Source organism: Fukomys damarensis, unplaced genomic scaffold (genome assembly GCF_012274545.1).
Source record: "Fukomys damarensis isolate Sample0158 unplaced genomic scaffold, DMR_v1.0_HiC HiC_scaffold_34, whole genome shotgun sequence".
NCBI classification, from domain to species: domain Eukaryota; kingdom Metazoa; phylum Chordata; class Mammalia; order Rodentia; family Bathyergidae; genus Fukomys; species Fukomys damarensis.
The window spans coordinates 16889316-16905457 of NW_022900946.1; the positions used below are offsets into that span (position 1 = coordinate 16889316).

General features: G+C 43.0%; 1 protein-coding gene across 4 annotated transcripts in view; it reads right to left on the reverse strand.

Moving 5' to 3' along the window:
• Positions 1-16142, reverse strand: part of Rbfox1 (RNA binding fox-1 homolog 1) — a 1859632-nt gene that overhangs the window by 559325 nt on the left and 1284165 nt on the right. The gene's annotated exons all lie outside the window — the stretch shown is intronic.

Below are 16142 nucleotides of genomic sequence, written 5' to 3' on the forward strand. Positions count from 1 at the left end.
CAAAAAAAAAAAAAAAAAAAGCATGAAAGAAAACAGAGTTGTAATCACTAGAATTAAAGAAATTCATTCATTATGTAATTAAAGTTTCTTAGGTTTACACAGCCCAAGCCTTACTTGGACCAGGATGAGTGGAAGACCTAAAAGTTGGAGGAGAGCATGGTAGGAGAGAATGTGGGGGCAACATATGTGCAGGATGAGGGATCGCCTGTAGGTGGGAAAACCTGTCTTGCCCTGTCTTGCAGCAGCCGGGAGTCTTCTCTATTGGCTGAATTGAGTTGCTTGTGATTAGGCAATGATAACACCATCACGTTTTCTCCAGTGTTACAGGGCCAGTAATGTCAATTATCGGCCTTAGCAAATGGGTTGCATTGGATGGTTTAGTGGTAATAGGATGGTAGTAACTGCCCACAGCACAGTGTTCAGGAAGATTCTGAGAGCAACACTTGTGTGAGAAAAAGGACCCCTCATCTGTCGGCGACATCTGCCATATCTCAAAAAAGGGAAATTAGCAAAACATATGCCAATTATCTTTGCCTTACCAAATGCTTTGCTAAACATTCAAGGATGCTTCATTAGTATGACTATGTAATTTGTTATCCAAGCAAGGAAAAAAAATGTGAGTTAAGAGGGCTGGGAAGGAAAGCATTACATGACTGTACAAAGGATATGGCTGAAAAGTGAAGTTTACAAATTAGGTGATACATGGTCACGCAGATAAACAGGGACCAGGGAACCCTACCTCCAGTGCAAATGGCTGAAATGAAATTTAGGCCATTCATTTTGTATATTTCTAGTGTTCTTTTTAATGGATGAAAAAAACTTTTGACTCCCAGCCCCTGACAGTGTGCTGTAAGTCTTTGAAACTTTTACTAAAGGATAAGAAGGTTTAGAAAGCAACTTTTGATGTACACATTATGCATTTTGCATTGAGAGTTTCTTTTTACTTTTTCTAAAACAATAAACAAAAATAATCTTTAGGATGCACCAGAACTCAAACCCTATATATCAGCGCTGTTCTACATCCTTTAACCTCGAAAACGGACGGCTAGGAACAGCTCTTAAGAAAATAAGCTAAGATACACACAAGTGTTTATGTTCATATTAATGAAATGCTTCATTATTTAGGAATGAAACATGTAAACATTATACTATGTATGAGAAAATCAAAGATAGAACATAGACACATTATGGAATAGAATAAGCATGAAAATCATGCTTTTGAAAAAGACATGGGAAGTGTTCAAAAACAGTGTTTAGCTTTTAGGAAAGGAGCTAGAACAGTACACAAATTTTATAGTTCCTTTTATGCTGGATCACTGAAGAAATTGATGAAAGATACAGTGAAGCACAGAGAAAAGCACTGGAAAGACATATGCAAAACTAATGAAGGAAAATGGGTGTAATTCTATAAGCACATATAAAAATCCACGCGGAATTTTGAAAGCCTTTTTTTTTTTTTTTGGTGCCCAGAATCAAACTCGGGTCCTTGCGCTTGCAAGGCTTGCAGCAGAACCACTGAGCTACATCCCAGCCCCTAAATCCACACTGAATTTTATTTGAAATATGTAAGTTTGTGTTGCATAAGTTATGCCTCCGTAAATTGTTAAAACATGAAGACGGCAAATGTGGGAAGACAGAAGCCAGATTAGCGATGCCCAGAGATTGGGGAAAGGGTACCAGGAATGCCTGCATGACATCTAACGGATTTATTGTGGGTATCTCAAGGTGGACCATCATAGTTGTGCAAGACTGGGAATGTACTTAAAGCCAAAGTGGGCATCTCATGATTACTAAAATGGTAAGTTTGATTTCACGTATATTTTATCACAAAAAATAAAGGAGATGGTAATGATGGTCTCATTCTGGATACGATGAAGGGAAGTCTCTTCACCAGGTCTGCATGCTGAACATAGCTTTATAATTCTGGGTAGAAACTGTGGAACAGACAGGGCCCCCCACCCACCCCACACACCACTATCCCCAGGCATGGATTCAGAGCTGCCCAGTGTCCAGCACTGATCATTACTCATAGACAGAGGGGTGGTTCTTTAGAGGGTGAGGGAGAATCTTCATGTTCAGAAAGTGAGGGAAGTCCTTCCGCGTCTTCTAAATGCTTTGGATTTGAGAAGTTGGGCCCCCAAGTGAAAGCCTGTGAACAGGGATGGGCATCTGGTAAGAACCCAGTCTTCTGGCTGGAGAACAAAACAGAAGGAGCTCTAAAATGCAAAATTGCCCGAGGGTCCTGGAGAGAAAGGAAGTTGGGGAAACGACCGCACGCAGTATTTTTAAGGTCACTTGAAATCACCTCTGAGCTGCACCTGTCTATCTGACCTTAAAAACATTCCGTACGCTTGTTATGGTTTATATCTAGAACCACCGCCCATACCCCCGCCCCCCCCCACAGCCTCTTGCGCTCATGGGTGGGGCTTTTGGGAGAAGATTGGGTCATGGGAGCAGGATACTCATCACTGGATCAGTGAACTGATGAATTTATAGCCAAATGTGATTTGGGAAGTGAAGCCTGGTTGGGGGAGGCGGGTCACTGGGGGTGTGGCCTGGAATGGTGCAACTCTCTCCCTCCTCTGTGGATCTGGTGCTTTGCTTCCTGACTGCCACACCACACGCAAGCCTCCTTGCCATGTTGCCCTTAGAGCCAGCCGACTATGCCCTGGAACCTCCGCAGACCATGAGCCAGAATGAACCTCTCTTAATTCGCAGATGGTGTCAGGTATTGTGTCTCAGCCATGAGCAAGAAACTAAGAACTAAGATAAGGGACCGACCACTGCTCAGCCTCAAACCGGACGCGTGTGCAGGACACCTCCCACTCTGACTGTACAAGCTTTGGCTCCAGAACTGACACTGTAACATACTGCAGCAGAGAGGTGAGTACTTTCAGCCTGAACCCAACGGGACTGACTGCTGGCTCCAACAGACCCGCAGCGGCCACAGGGTTCAACAACAGATAGGATTGCATAACATCCGGTGTGCCCAGGACAAGCCCAAACCACTCAGCCTGCAAAGAAGCAGAACAGCTCATCTCCCCGGGAAGGGGATGTCATGACCGCCAAGATGTCACAGGTATTGGAATGATCAAATACAGACTTTAAGGCAGCTATTTTTAAAATGCGCCAAGAAGTGAGGAAAAACACACCACAGACAACAGGGCAGTGCCAGCAAAGAGACAGGTGATATGCAAAAAAAAGCAACTGGAACTTTTAGAACTTTAAAAAATAATAACCTAAGTTAAAAAAACGCTATGGAATGAGTTCAAATGTATAACGGATACAACAGGGTAAAATCAATGAACAAAAATACGTATCAATGAAAAGTATCCCGTCTAAACAACAGACACTTAAAATTAGGGACAAAGAAAAGAGGGAAACTCAGGGACTTGGAAAACTCATGTCACTCCTGTCAGTAGAATTCTAGAACATAAAGATATAGAGTTCACTGTGGAAAGTCAAATTATTTGAAAATATAGTGGCTGACCCCCCCACAAAATATGCAAACCCACAATTTAAGAAGATATGAAATCCTACTGAATTAAGCTCAGAGAAATCTACACCGAGATATATTACAAACAAACCACTGGAACCTTAAAGAAAAACTCAAAGGCAGCGAGAAAAAAAAAATGATGTGGTTATTAAAAGGGAGCAAAACTGTGAATTTCTTGTTTAAGACAAATGTAAATCAAAACAAAAATAAGGAGGGTAAAATAAAGTACCATATCATTGTTAATTGCTATAATAAAACATTATCAATCTAGAATTAAAGTTCAATGAAAGTGTTCTCTATAAAGTAGGGTCATAAGCGGGGGGCATAGCTAAGTGCTGTCCTAGCTTATGCAATGCTGCAGGTTCCATGTCAGCACTCGAATAGAGAGAGAAAAAGGAAAGGGAGAAAGCAAAAGTTAAATATGAAGAGAGCTAACAAATTTCATTGCCAGCAGATGTGCTCACAAATAACAGGAAGTTTTACAAGGAATAATATCTCAAAGAAACTTGGAACAATAAGAATTAAGGAAGATGAATGGAAATTGTAAATATGTGAATAAATACAAATATAAAAGAGAAGTATGCTCCTCTTGGACTCATTAAAATATACAGAATAAGTTAAATTTTAAAAAAGAAAGTTGCCTGAACTTCTCCTTGTATGTACAGCAGATAAACACAGCAGAGAGAGGAGAGGGTAGAGACATGCATGATAACCAAGTTTTTGCTTCCCTCACTTCTAGTGAAATAAAATTGTCAAATTAAAGTTGTCAATATCCAAAATATTTGACTTGATATTTTGCTTTATGCTAACATTGAGGAAAAATCACCACAGTCTAGTTAATGAATGTGGGTGGTAAGATTACATTCTAGGACCCGGGGATCTAGCTCAGTGGTACCGCACCTGCCTCACGAGCACAAGGTCCTGAGTTCCATCTCCAGGAGAAAAAAAAATATTTTTTCTACATTCTACTTGTGAGGTAAAACACTGATTCCTTGTAGAATGAGAGAAGTATCTGTATCGTAACCCTTATAGCCTTGGAAAGTACAAAAAGCGATATACCCAAAGACAAAAGATGTTAGATTAATTGGATGCAAGCATGCGCATGCGTACACACACACACACACACACACACACACACACACACTGACCTAAACTTCACACTTGTTATGAAAATTAACTCAAAATGGGCCACACATCTAAATGTAACACATAAAGCTAAATGAGTATTGCAATTATAGTGGTGACCATTCTTTCTTCTTCATGCTTTCCTATAGCTTTCAAATTACCCTTACGACATGCTGTGCATTCACAATCAGAAAACCTTTCAGTATCATGACCTCACCAAAATACAGGTGCTGCTTAAAAAGTTGTGGTGCTATTTCATTAATTTTAAAAAGTCATAATAAGATTAGTATTTTTAATGTCCGCCTTTAAAAAAAAAAACCACAAGGTTTACACAGGTGCATGGAAGCACAATGGTACTTATACAAAGAGGAGTGAAGTCATATTCTAATGGTCTCGCTACAGATAATAATATGGAACACAGATCCCAACAGAACAATAGTTGAATAAATAGATCTGTGGCCCTTCCAATGAAGTAGATCAAGGAAAGTGAGACCTGGCTATGATTAAAAAGACATTCCAGGTGTTCTCTAGAGAGGCCCTGTGCTTTTATTAAATTATATCTGCAAAGCATCCCATATTGTTGACCTGTGTTATAGTGACAATGTCTTATTTCCCTTTTGGGGCCATACTCATTTACAGTTCCATAAATTATTTGGGAATTGAATGTTCCCACCACCACACTCTACCTACAGCCAATAAGGGTCTACGTCTGCCCTTTCCTTTTAGATTGGAAAGTGGGAGTTCCTGGCCAACCTGAGAGTTAAGTCGGTGATATATACATCTTCTATGCCAGTTGCCAGTGAGCTCTTCATCCTCCAATAGGGGCCTTCAAGTGCAAAAGTATGATTCCCTCTCGCCATCCTGAAATCCATTTCTGAAGATGACTGAAATCCATTCATCATGGGCCTGGGTCTCTGTTGCAAATGTGCTAATCACAAAACATCCCAAATGGGATGGAACGATGCTTTAAGGATTCACAAAGTTATTGCAAGATTTAATGAGCCTCTTTAATTTTTTCCCATAACCATGATGGGGGAAGTTTAGAAAGAAAAAGGCACCTATAACTATATTGTCTGTAATGAAGACAGACCCTTGCTGTGCACTCTTTAAAAGCCAGCTCAGAAAAATGTCTTAAATGTACATTTTACTAAATGTCATTTCATTTGGAAACTAACATGTGATATTTTTTTCCTCCCATGGCAGTAATGCACAAAACCAATATATTTTATGGCCTAAATGAAAAAAACGAAAGTGGAAGGTTGAGCCGTGCTCCTTTAAGATGCTTCCAGAATCAAATACCATTCTCAGTAGGGCTGCCAAGTAAGCACTTATGAAAGGTTAGACACTGAAGCAATAAACTTCAGCCTGAGACCCTTTGCTCTCCTGGTTGAATGAGATGCTTAATAGCAGGATTCATCTTCCCCCATCGCCAAGCTTCATCCAGCCAACCCGCAAAGGACTCTTTATCAGACTCCCACTTTCCTCTCCTTCTCCCGACTTTGAGTTCTCTCTTGTCAGTTCTTCTCACTTTAACCCAACCTTATTAACCAGCCTGATCTTGCACCCAGCTCTGCGAAGGTGAGGATAGAGGCTTGTCAGCTTTCTGTTTGCCGAAGACCAGAGTGGACACACCTGGAGTGGGAATGGGCTTCCTGGTCTGACCACTAATTCCTTTGTACATCAAGAGCCTGCCAGGTGTCGAGGTCCTAGGTCTCGGGGATGGACCGGAGAAGGAGGCAGCTGTCTGGGTAGGGCAAGCACAAGCGCATCCACAATGACCACAGTGACAATGGAGAACACATAAGCCACAGTAAATGAGCAGACCTGGTCTCGGCACAGGGAAGGGACATCACTCTTACCTGGGAGGGTTGAAAAATAGTGTTTTTGTTTGTTTCTGTTTTCCTTTTTAAGCACAATGTATATAGGGAAAAAACAACAAACAGATACAGAAGAGACAAGGAGGCGTGGAAAACTCAGTGAGATGAAGAGCAACAACTGATTAGGGCAGAAAGGGCGAGTAATAGTGGGAACCGTTCGTTAAGAGCTGCTCCCGAATTGAGAAAAAGCAGAATTCAGAAGTCATGAGACAGAAAATAAAGAAAAGGATACAAGGAGGTTCTAGTTTTCCTCCTTGTATTGTAAATTCCAGTTTTTAAGACGTGTGTGAACCGTTGTGGAGGAAGGTCCCAGAGAAGGTGAACACCATGGGACTCAACAAACCCACTCAAGAGGTGGCTGTAGACATTTTGTGGGTTTCCTGATTTTTCTATCATTACAAAAGCTTCTGAAATAACACGGAATTCTCCATAAACACCTGGCGACAGAGCACCTAAGATGAACGCACTGAGGTCTATCTTTCTCAACAGGATGACATCTGTTTCGCTTACGTATTCTGAGTAGATGCTATCTGCCCAGCACCGTGCCAGGAGAACAGGTGCAGGTGGAGATGACGGGTAGGACATCTCTGAAAAGGAAAGAATCACAGAGGGGAAAAGTGAGGGATTCAATGAAGAGCGTGATGCAGGGTCATGACTAGAAAACAGGACAGCACAGATACCGAGAGAAGCAGCACCAATTCAGCGTGTTTGTGGAACAAACTATTGTAGGTGACATCAGAAAGCATCTCTGGAGAAGAGATCCTCGATCTACCCCCAGTGGGTGGAGAACAGTTGGGAAGGTTGACCTTCCCAAGAACTGGGGAAGACTAGGTTACGAAGAATAGAATCGTAGTTGTGACAAAGTGCAAGGCAGAACATTGGATTGAGGGAGGGATATGTCCATGTTGCAAAATATCATTTATGTTTTGCTCAATTCTAACTATATTACCTAGAAAACAGTTATTTAGTCACTTTTGGTGGTGAAATGCATGTTACATTAACAGTGATTCAAGTGTATGAGATGTCTATACCATACTAGAAAGCATTTTAAGCACTCCTGAGGATGAATCTGAGCGAGGATTACATTTTTATTAAGAACACTGTGGCTTCAGCTGCTTTTAACAGGTGGGGAAACCAAGGCACAGTAGGGTTGAGAGAAGTCCTAAGAGCAAAGTGTGAGGAAGGATTGGAAAGGGAACTATCATCGCCTTGGCTTGATTCGATTTCCTTTCTGAACAAAGAGTTGCAGTTGCACCTAGCTCTCAGTATTAAGGACACCAACCATATCCGGACACCTTCATTCTGAGCCTCCCTCTCCAGTCTGTGCCCCAGGTGTCATAAGCTGGCGTTTGGTAGCTGCTCTGCCCTGATGTGATGATATTTATATGCTCCTGCTTCTCTACAGCAAAACGTGCACGAGCCATATCATGTGCACCCCTATGTGAACAGATGCCCACTACTGGCTACTTGATGTTTGCACTAGGCTAACTTCCGCTAAACTAGATGGGCCCGATGTTGACCCAGTGCATGCATCTGCAGATTCACTTTTCTCCTCAGTGGAAACTGGAGGCTCAGAAACTGGATCGCCTGAGCCCAGTTTGTTCCATTAGCCGTGTTAAATAATCTCTCTGGTCTCAATTTCCCAATCTGTACAATGGAGATAAGATTGCACCTGCCCAGTGTTTAAGTTTTTTGTGAGAATAACATAAGATAATCCTTTTAAAGCACTAAACAATTCACACTAAATAATTCAAGAAATTCTAGCATTTGGTAAAATTCAAGTGAGAGAGACAGGTTTTCAGAAGGAGCACTGGGTCAACTGACTTGGGATTTAAACTGACTTGGATTTAAACTGACTTAAGCTTAAATCCTGGCTATGTTCCCCCAGGAAAGCTTAATTCCTGGCTCAATTAATGACACTTCTGAGCCTCAGATTCCTTTTCTATGAAGGCAATAGCTCCCTTGAAATTGTGAAATGCTTGATTCTTTTTTTGAGAAGCATGGAAGAAATGGTACTATCCTTTGAGGGGCGTATCAGCAGTTATTCTCATATAGAATGTGCATTTCCTTTCACTCATTGGTCCCTTCCAGGGAATCGCTCTAAAAATTCAAAGATGGAGAGTAGGAAGGACCATGCCTTCGTAGCACAGACCTACAAGGGAGAGCAACGTCAAGGCCCATCAGTACTAATATAAACAATTTACACTTTCATTTAGATTACTTCAACTTCTTGCAGCATTCATCAATTGTTTTGATAAGGCTCAACAAGCAGCAGCAATAATAATAATACGATGTAAGCAGCTCAGTGATTCAGCTGTAGGATTATTGTAGTAATTCGATGAGATACTATATGCAGATCATTACATTCAGGCGTAGCCTGGGACATAGCAGGAATTGCACTAATGGCAGCTATAAATATCTCCTCAGAGCACCAAAAAAGTAAACCCAGAGTCGCTATCTCGAAAAAGATCAATGCCAATTTTGTTGAGACATTATAGATTTTTTTGTGTGGATTCTCTTGAACAGGAAGATAAAAATACATGCAAAAAATTAAAAAGGCCTGCCGGCCCTACATAGAATACCATCTATCAAATAGTTTTATTCAAGCCTACTGCTTTTTGAAAATTTAACCTCCAATGCAAGCACATCCTCTGGTCCAAGACAACAGATACTTTATGTCAGGTAAGCAAACACGGAGCACTTTCCCTGTAGTAGCAGGTATTTCTTTTTAGTATATGGAGGAGGAAAGGTTTGCGGATAGTAAGTGCTGAGGGTTCTGAGAAGGAAGTGAGGAATAATAATAATAACAAAAAAACAGAGTCACAACGAATCAAGCCAGCCATGGTTACTTAAGCACGTCAGCTCAAGTTGTATCAATGAAGAAAATGCTTGGAGAGAAAGGGAGGCATAACCAGCTGCCCCATAACATTTTTATTTTGACCTTGGTAAGAAGCAGAATCTGCTGCTAAAATCTTGTGTGGTTTTGTTAAATTGCCAGCTTTGAGAGGTGGAAGGAGGAGGAAAGAGCTTGGCAAGGCTAAGTACTAAGTAAAAAAAAAAAAAATAATAATAATGGATTTGATGTTATAGGTAAACTTGGACAGATAAACCCAGATGCTGAAAGCTCTAACATATTTAATTTATGGCTAAAGTCCTTTGGGATACTTTCCTGAGCCCACAGTAAAACCTTAAAATACTTAGTGTTTTTCGTCCTTGAATGGGCCATGACACGCTCCTTTCCAGAGAGTACACAATGGTGAGCACTTCTCTTGCCATCCCTTTAAACGTCAGATCTTTGGATGGAATCGGTGCTTCTCTCAGAGGGCCTGTTGCTGGATGTGAGTCACAGAAGAGTCAAGGGTCGGTTGTGTGGCTAAGGGGATGCCCTAGGTCAAGGTGGCCCTAGAAGCTGAGGGGGCCTCAAGTCACAGGTTTTAAAAAGCCATTTCATTCAGAGAAATTGCTTTTTTAACCCTTGTTCTGCCAAGTAAGTGTTAAGGACTCCATTAGCCACAGAAGAATCCCCTCAATCCGATAGGGCTGTCCAGGCCAAGGGACATTGACCAGCACTAAAGAAGAGGTGGCATCCACTGGCAGCAGAAGACCAGGATCCTCTGCAGCCTCTGCTTCTCTCTGCTGCCTGCAAAGTTGTCTCCTAGAGTTCTGAATTTCAGGCTTGATGTTGGTCTTGGAACAAAAGGGCAGCTCCTGGCTGGTCAAACACATGTACTCACCTTACCAGAAAAAGCAAAAACTGTCTTTGCCACTGATCTCTTGCAAGGTGGGGAAAATGTATTGCCTGTTATTTATTCTAATAATAATCCATTACCCCAGGCACATTTTTATTCTGCAGATTTAATGAGGTATTTTGTGAACCTAGGCAGAAGAGGGCTGGAGAAACCAATTGAGGTTATTATAAAGATGATTTCTGTTTGATTCATATGCAGAAACAATCACGATTCCTTTCTTCCACTATCAAGGGTTGTAGCTGCTGACCCCCAGGTCCTACCCCAGCCTCTTGCTCAGACCAAGAAAATTCAAACAATATTTACTAAAAGGTCCTGAGGAACTAACAGTTTGGCGTACATCCCTGAACCAGCCTCCTGGGACCATCATTACCCCAGAGCCAGAGAACTCTCATTATGTAGCATGAACATCTCAACTCAGATTTTCCCATCATGCCCTTCTCTACAACCAAAGGTGTGAAAAAATGGAGTGGGCCAGGCATGTGATTTGCATGTAATTTGCATATATCTACCCAGATAAGTTCTCAAGATATTTTCAAGTTAAGATACTTTAGTGACTTTTTCTTTTTTGCATTTTCATAGGCTGTTACAATTTACCATGATCCTATCACCTTTCTGAAGACCCACCTGTGAACACCTGAGGTATTGGGGAGATATTCCAGGTCTAAATCATAACATTGAGTTGGAATTTAGAAAGTAAATGAAAGAATGACTGGCACTCAGTGTATCACACTCTATCAGTGCCTTTTTAGTACAAGAAAGTAAATATAATCTAGCATTTCTCTTTGTGTTGTTGTGATATTTTGGGGGGGTAAGTGGACAATGGCTTAGAACTATCTCACTAAGTTTTTGATGTTAGGCACACAAAACCACAGCAGTAAAAAACTATGGCTTTGCAAAGCAGCTGGTACTTTTCAAAGTTTTGTGCTGAAATATAAAAAGTCCAGTCTATAGACTGTAAGGAGCATCATCAAAAACAAATTACATAACAATAACTATGTTATCATTTCAAAAAGGGGAGGTGAGCTAAGTCCAACGCCTCAGACAAGGAAATAGGGACATTTGTTGACTTTCTGGCCTAAGCCCCAGACAGGGACATTCCCAGACTGGCTTCCTTCTGCATAGGGAAAGCTCTTTTTTACACCACTCCAAGAGGTTTTTCCCTGCTCCTGATTTCTAGAACTTTACAACATGACATCATTTAAGAAATGGGAATGATCCTGCAGCTTGAGAGCTTCAGAAGTATTCATCTTCTAATTTTCCAGTTCAGCTGTCTGAAAGGGCTGGCTGGCAGCTGGTCACTATATGTGTGGTTGTGTGTGTGTGTGTGTGTGTGTGTGTGTGTGTGTTCGTGTGCATTTACACTTTTCCTGGAAGGCCCTCTGGAAGATGTATGTTTCAGGAAAAAAAAGAGGTCTTAAAACCCAAAACTTAAGGACTCCTTACTCGAAGAATGAGGTTCTCCAAAGTTCTGAGGGCTTTGCATAAATTGCAGTCAATTTTACAGCAAAATCTAGGTCACCTGGCGGTTTGCTCTGTTATCGTCAATATTAATTAGACACTGGAAGTAATGACTGAGCACAGAGAGCTCTTCAGATTTAAAATAATAATAATAATAAACCAACAGAGCAGAGCTTTACCTTCAGAAAGGAAATATTTTCACAAGTAGCGTTCCAAAAGAAACTGAGTGGGAAAACCTTGCAATTAAATTCTGCAAATGTGCTCTGAAGTAATCCCAGGGGAAGTCTTATCTGTACTTAATATTCAAATAAATATTCTTTTTGTGTGCAATGCATTCGATAGGGTGCATTTTATTTAATTTAAGTGAATAACATAATCAGTATCATGAGAAATAATCAGGAGGAGAAGCAGAATCCCTTAACTAGGATAAATGGGCCACCTCATGGGTGAGGGAGGCAGGCAAGGTGTGGACACCCATGTACCATTTTCCGCAGTGTCCTAGGGGGCCCTTGATGCTCACAGGTGGGCAGCGCACACACAAGGCAGGCCTCACCCACAAGCTCTTGACGGTGTGGTCTCAGACCCCACCCCAAATGAACTAAAGGGGGTTCTGAGGATCCCCCCACCCCTGACAATTCCTCTGTGTGCTGGATTTAGAGAAGTGCTGGTAGGAAGTGTCCTTGCTGGGGGTTAGGGACATCTCTGCTCTTGGTCCCTGCAGAAGGAGGTCCCTCCCACAGCTCCGGTCATGTGTCTTCCGGCAGCAGGTACCAAAAGTCGCCAGGGGGATGCTCCAGATGTCTCAGGAGTGAAGGCTCAGGGCGCTCAGGCAGCCTCAGTTATGCCTCCTTCTGTCTATCCTTCAGAAGCTCCCGAGATACAGTCATAATCTTCCATCCAGCCAGAGCCCAGCAGGAACACAGGAGGGAGCAGGGCTCAGTAGCTCTCTGTGACATTCCTGGACTCTTGGTGGGTTTACTGATCCCATACTCAGCCTCCTCTCTTCTCGCACTATGCCAGTCCTTCCCAGCCCACATGAAGCCTCCTGCCTCGCTCATCCTATTGAGTCCTTATGCAGTTAGTGTCATCTTGATTATTATCCCCATTCCAAAAAGGAGAGAAACGAGGCCGGCTGAGATTCAGCTAGGTGCCCTGCATTAGGAAGAGCGAGCGTCAGGACTCAGATCCAGACCCACGTGGGCCCAGAGCTCTGATGGTAGTCACTGCAGTAGGGAACACAGCTCACAAACCACAGTGGCACAGATACTTCCGGTCCACCATGGGCCCCCACTCACTGCCACCAGTTTCACCCCATCTTGGCTCCGCCTCTAAAGACAGGCACAGTGCACCCGTTACGCAGTAGGGTGTCCCAAGGGAAGCAGGTCTTCGTGGGTCCACAAGAGCGTCCTTCCCTGAATGTGCAGACACACTCCCAGCTATAGCGATTACAGACCTTGAACAAGTTTATCACAACAGTGCGTCATGGCTTTCCACCAGGAATCCTCAGATATGTGGAGGCCTCATGTCCAGGTTGCTCTACTGTTTTAGGAAAGTTGCTGTTGAGGTAAAATACTTAGTGCTAATACTCTCAAGATTTCTTCAGCAATACTGACTACATCCTCCCCACCACCACCGGAATCTGTTACATCTTGAATAAAGATGATTATGCTTGACAGACAAGACAAAAACAAAGAACCAATAAAGACAGGTTTCTCCTTTGGGGCACACCAACATTTTTCTATTGGCCCCAACAGGCTGCCATTCCCTGTCTGACTCTTATTGATCAGATTTTACTTTTTAGATTATTCTCTTTCATCTCAGCATTACTAGCAACCCTTAGCTAAATTGACTTGGATGCTAGGCTTCCAAACAGCATTTAGACATGTTCGACAGTTATTACTTTTTAGATGGATAAACCACAGTTTAGATCACAAACTTTCCCCACATACACATAGCTAAGTGGTCGGGCTGAATTTACACTCAGACCCACACGGTGCCAGCACCTTCTAAGACTTTGTGTGGGCTTCTTTCCTGTGGGTCATGGATCTTAGGATGTGCCAAGTGTTCATTTCACATCACCATGAACACTCCTGTTCGATTTCCTGGGTAGATCCAGGCCTATGATCTGTTCACAGGTTCTTCTTATTTTTCAAAGCAACTCAAAGGGCTACAAACATCCTCTGGGGGATATTGCACAAGTGGAAGTCACAGTGGTGTTCGTTTAAATGTACAAAACGAGACCCTTTTTATTGCAATTGAAGGGAGAGTCCATGATGACCAAGTGTCAACCCGGAAAAGAAAATCCATCTCGTTCGACTCCAGCCCTCTGTGGACGCTGAGCAATTTTACAGCAGCCCATTTATTCCAAGGCTGAGGGTGGACTGCATGCCAATTTGATTAGAAAATGGTTTACACATAGAGCAAGCCCTTCTATTACGGGGAGAGCTGGACTAATGAATCTTAGAAATGGAAGAACCTATCTATCCTTCTTCAAATCTGTGAGCCAATTATTATATTGGATCTTGATTTCCAATATTTCTGTTTGCTTCTAGGCAGGGACACTGTGCCAAGCAACAGGAGGATGAGAAACCATGTGGTTCAGGACTAAGAACCTTGATTCTGTGCCGGAGATTAAATAAACCAACCAATTTACCTACCCATCTATCTTTCTTTCTTCCTTCCTCCACCCCTCTCTCCCTCCCTCCCTCCTTCCCTCTTCCCTTTGAGTTTCCCTCCCTTCTATTTCATTTTCTTATCTTTTTCTCTTTCTTTTTTCCTTCCCCCCTCCTTTCTTCCATTCTCTTCTTCCTTCTCTTCCATTTTCTTATCTTTCTTTCCTTCCTTCCTTTCTCAAAACAAAAATGCAATCTATACATTACAGAAGGGAAGGAAAAGAAGTCTACTCATTTTCCTAGTGAAATCAATTTATTTGACTATTTCTTTACCAACTGGAAAATATCCTTACTAACTTCCTAGGAAGCCGGACTCGGAAAGGTGGGCTTCAGTGTCTACAGGTCTGTCACTTGTTCCTTGAATGGGGGTAAAACAGGGCCCGTTGCTTTTGGCCAGGGGAGAATTAAGATTGAAAACCGGAGCAAGCGATTTAGAGCAAATCCCTGCAATCACACTGCCCGTATTCTGCACTCTGGCTCTACCAGTTAGCAGCCCCCTGACCTCGAGCAAACCAGGTACTCAACCTGCACCTTCAAGGCCCCTCCAGAAAGAAGGATGTTGAACGTGCCCATCATATGGCATGAGGCATATACTGATTTTTGTGAAAAAGCCCTTTAATCTGTTCCTGGCCCAGAGAAGTATTATATAAGGCTTGTTAAATAAAACAGACGCAATTAATGTATCCAGAGAGATGATTCATCCACTCTATTCATTTGGTTGTTTATTAATTGAACAAATATTTATGAGTATCTACAGTGTGCTAAAGAGTTGACTAGGACTCAGCTCCTGCCTTCTGCAGACACTCAGTCTCATCCCAAAGCCAGTGAGTTCTTGACACTGGAAGGTAAGGAGTGTTTAGCTGGGGGGTGTTCGGGAGACAGTGCCCCTTCCCCCAGGTGCTCTTGGTGAGCATCCAACTGTGCAGAGCCACTGGAGGAGCATGTGGGCTGTGGCCTCAGGACAGCCAGCTGCCTTCCCAGCTTCCTCCTCCAGAGGGGCTCATCCTAGACTAGAGCCCAGGAGCTAAGGTGCTGGCTTCAAAGCAAGCTCGGCCTCCAGAGCCCTTGGGTCTTTGTGGGAGGCAATGCACAGGCTGCTGTATGCAAATCCTTCTCTCCAACCAGGAGACACAGCAAGCAGATTGCAATGTCCAAAGCAGCAGGTACCAAATGCAGGAATCCCTAAATCTGATGCAAAGGTGGCACAGTGCCCTCTGGCAGCAGGAAGGGGAGGAGACGAGGAACAGGGCTGCAGCAGCCATTCTGCCTGAGAAGTTCAGAGAGAGTAGTCCTGCCTGCTCACGGTGGACTGGCCACTGCTCTCTCCTGCCCCTCTGCACAGGCAGGTCAGAGCTGCTAAGAGAGGGGCAGGAATAGCAGCTGTGTAAGGCTGTGTGAGTGAGGGCTGCATGGAAAGGATAGAGAAACCGACAGAGAGAGAGAGAAAGGAGGAGGAGGCAGGAGCCAGAGGAAGAGAGGGGGACATGTTAGAGGTGTAGGGAATATAAGTAACAGGACATTTAAAAATGCTAGCCCTGCTCTCAAGTGTTCTTGATCCACTTACTTCTGCAACTGTACAAAGCAACTCAGACACCTTTGCAAATCCGTGCTGCTGCGGGCCTCCAAGTTAAACTACTGAGTAAGCCATGCCAACAGTGGCCTGGTAGCAGCTCCCAGGCCTCCTGGTCCTGAAGGGGAAGGAGAAGCATCAGCCTTCCCAAGGTGGGCTTTTTGTCTCCTCCTAAACGATGCTCCCTCCATGGCT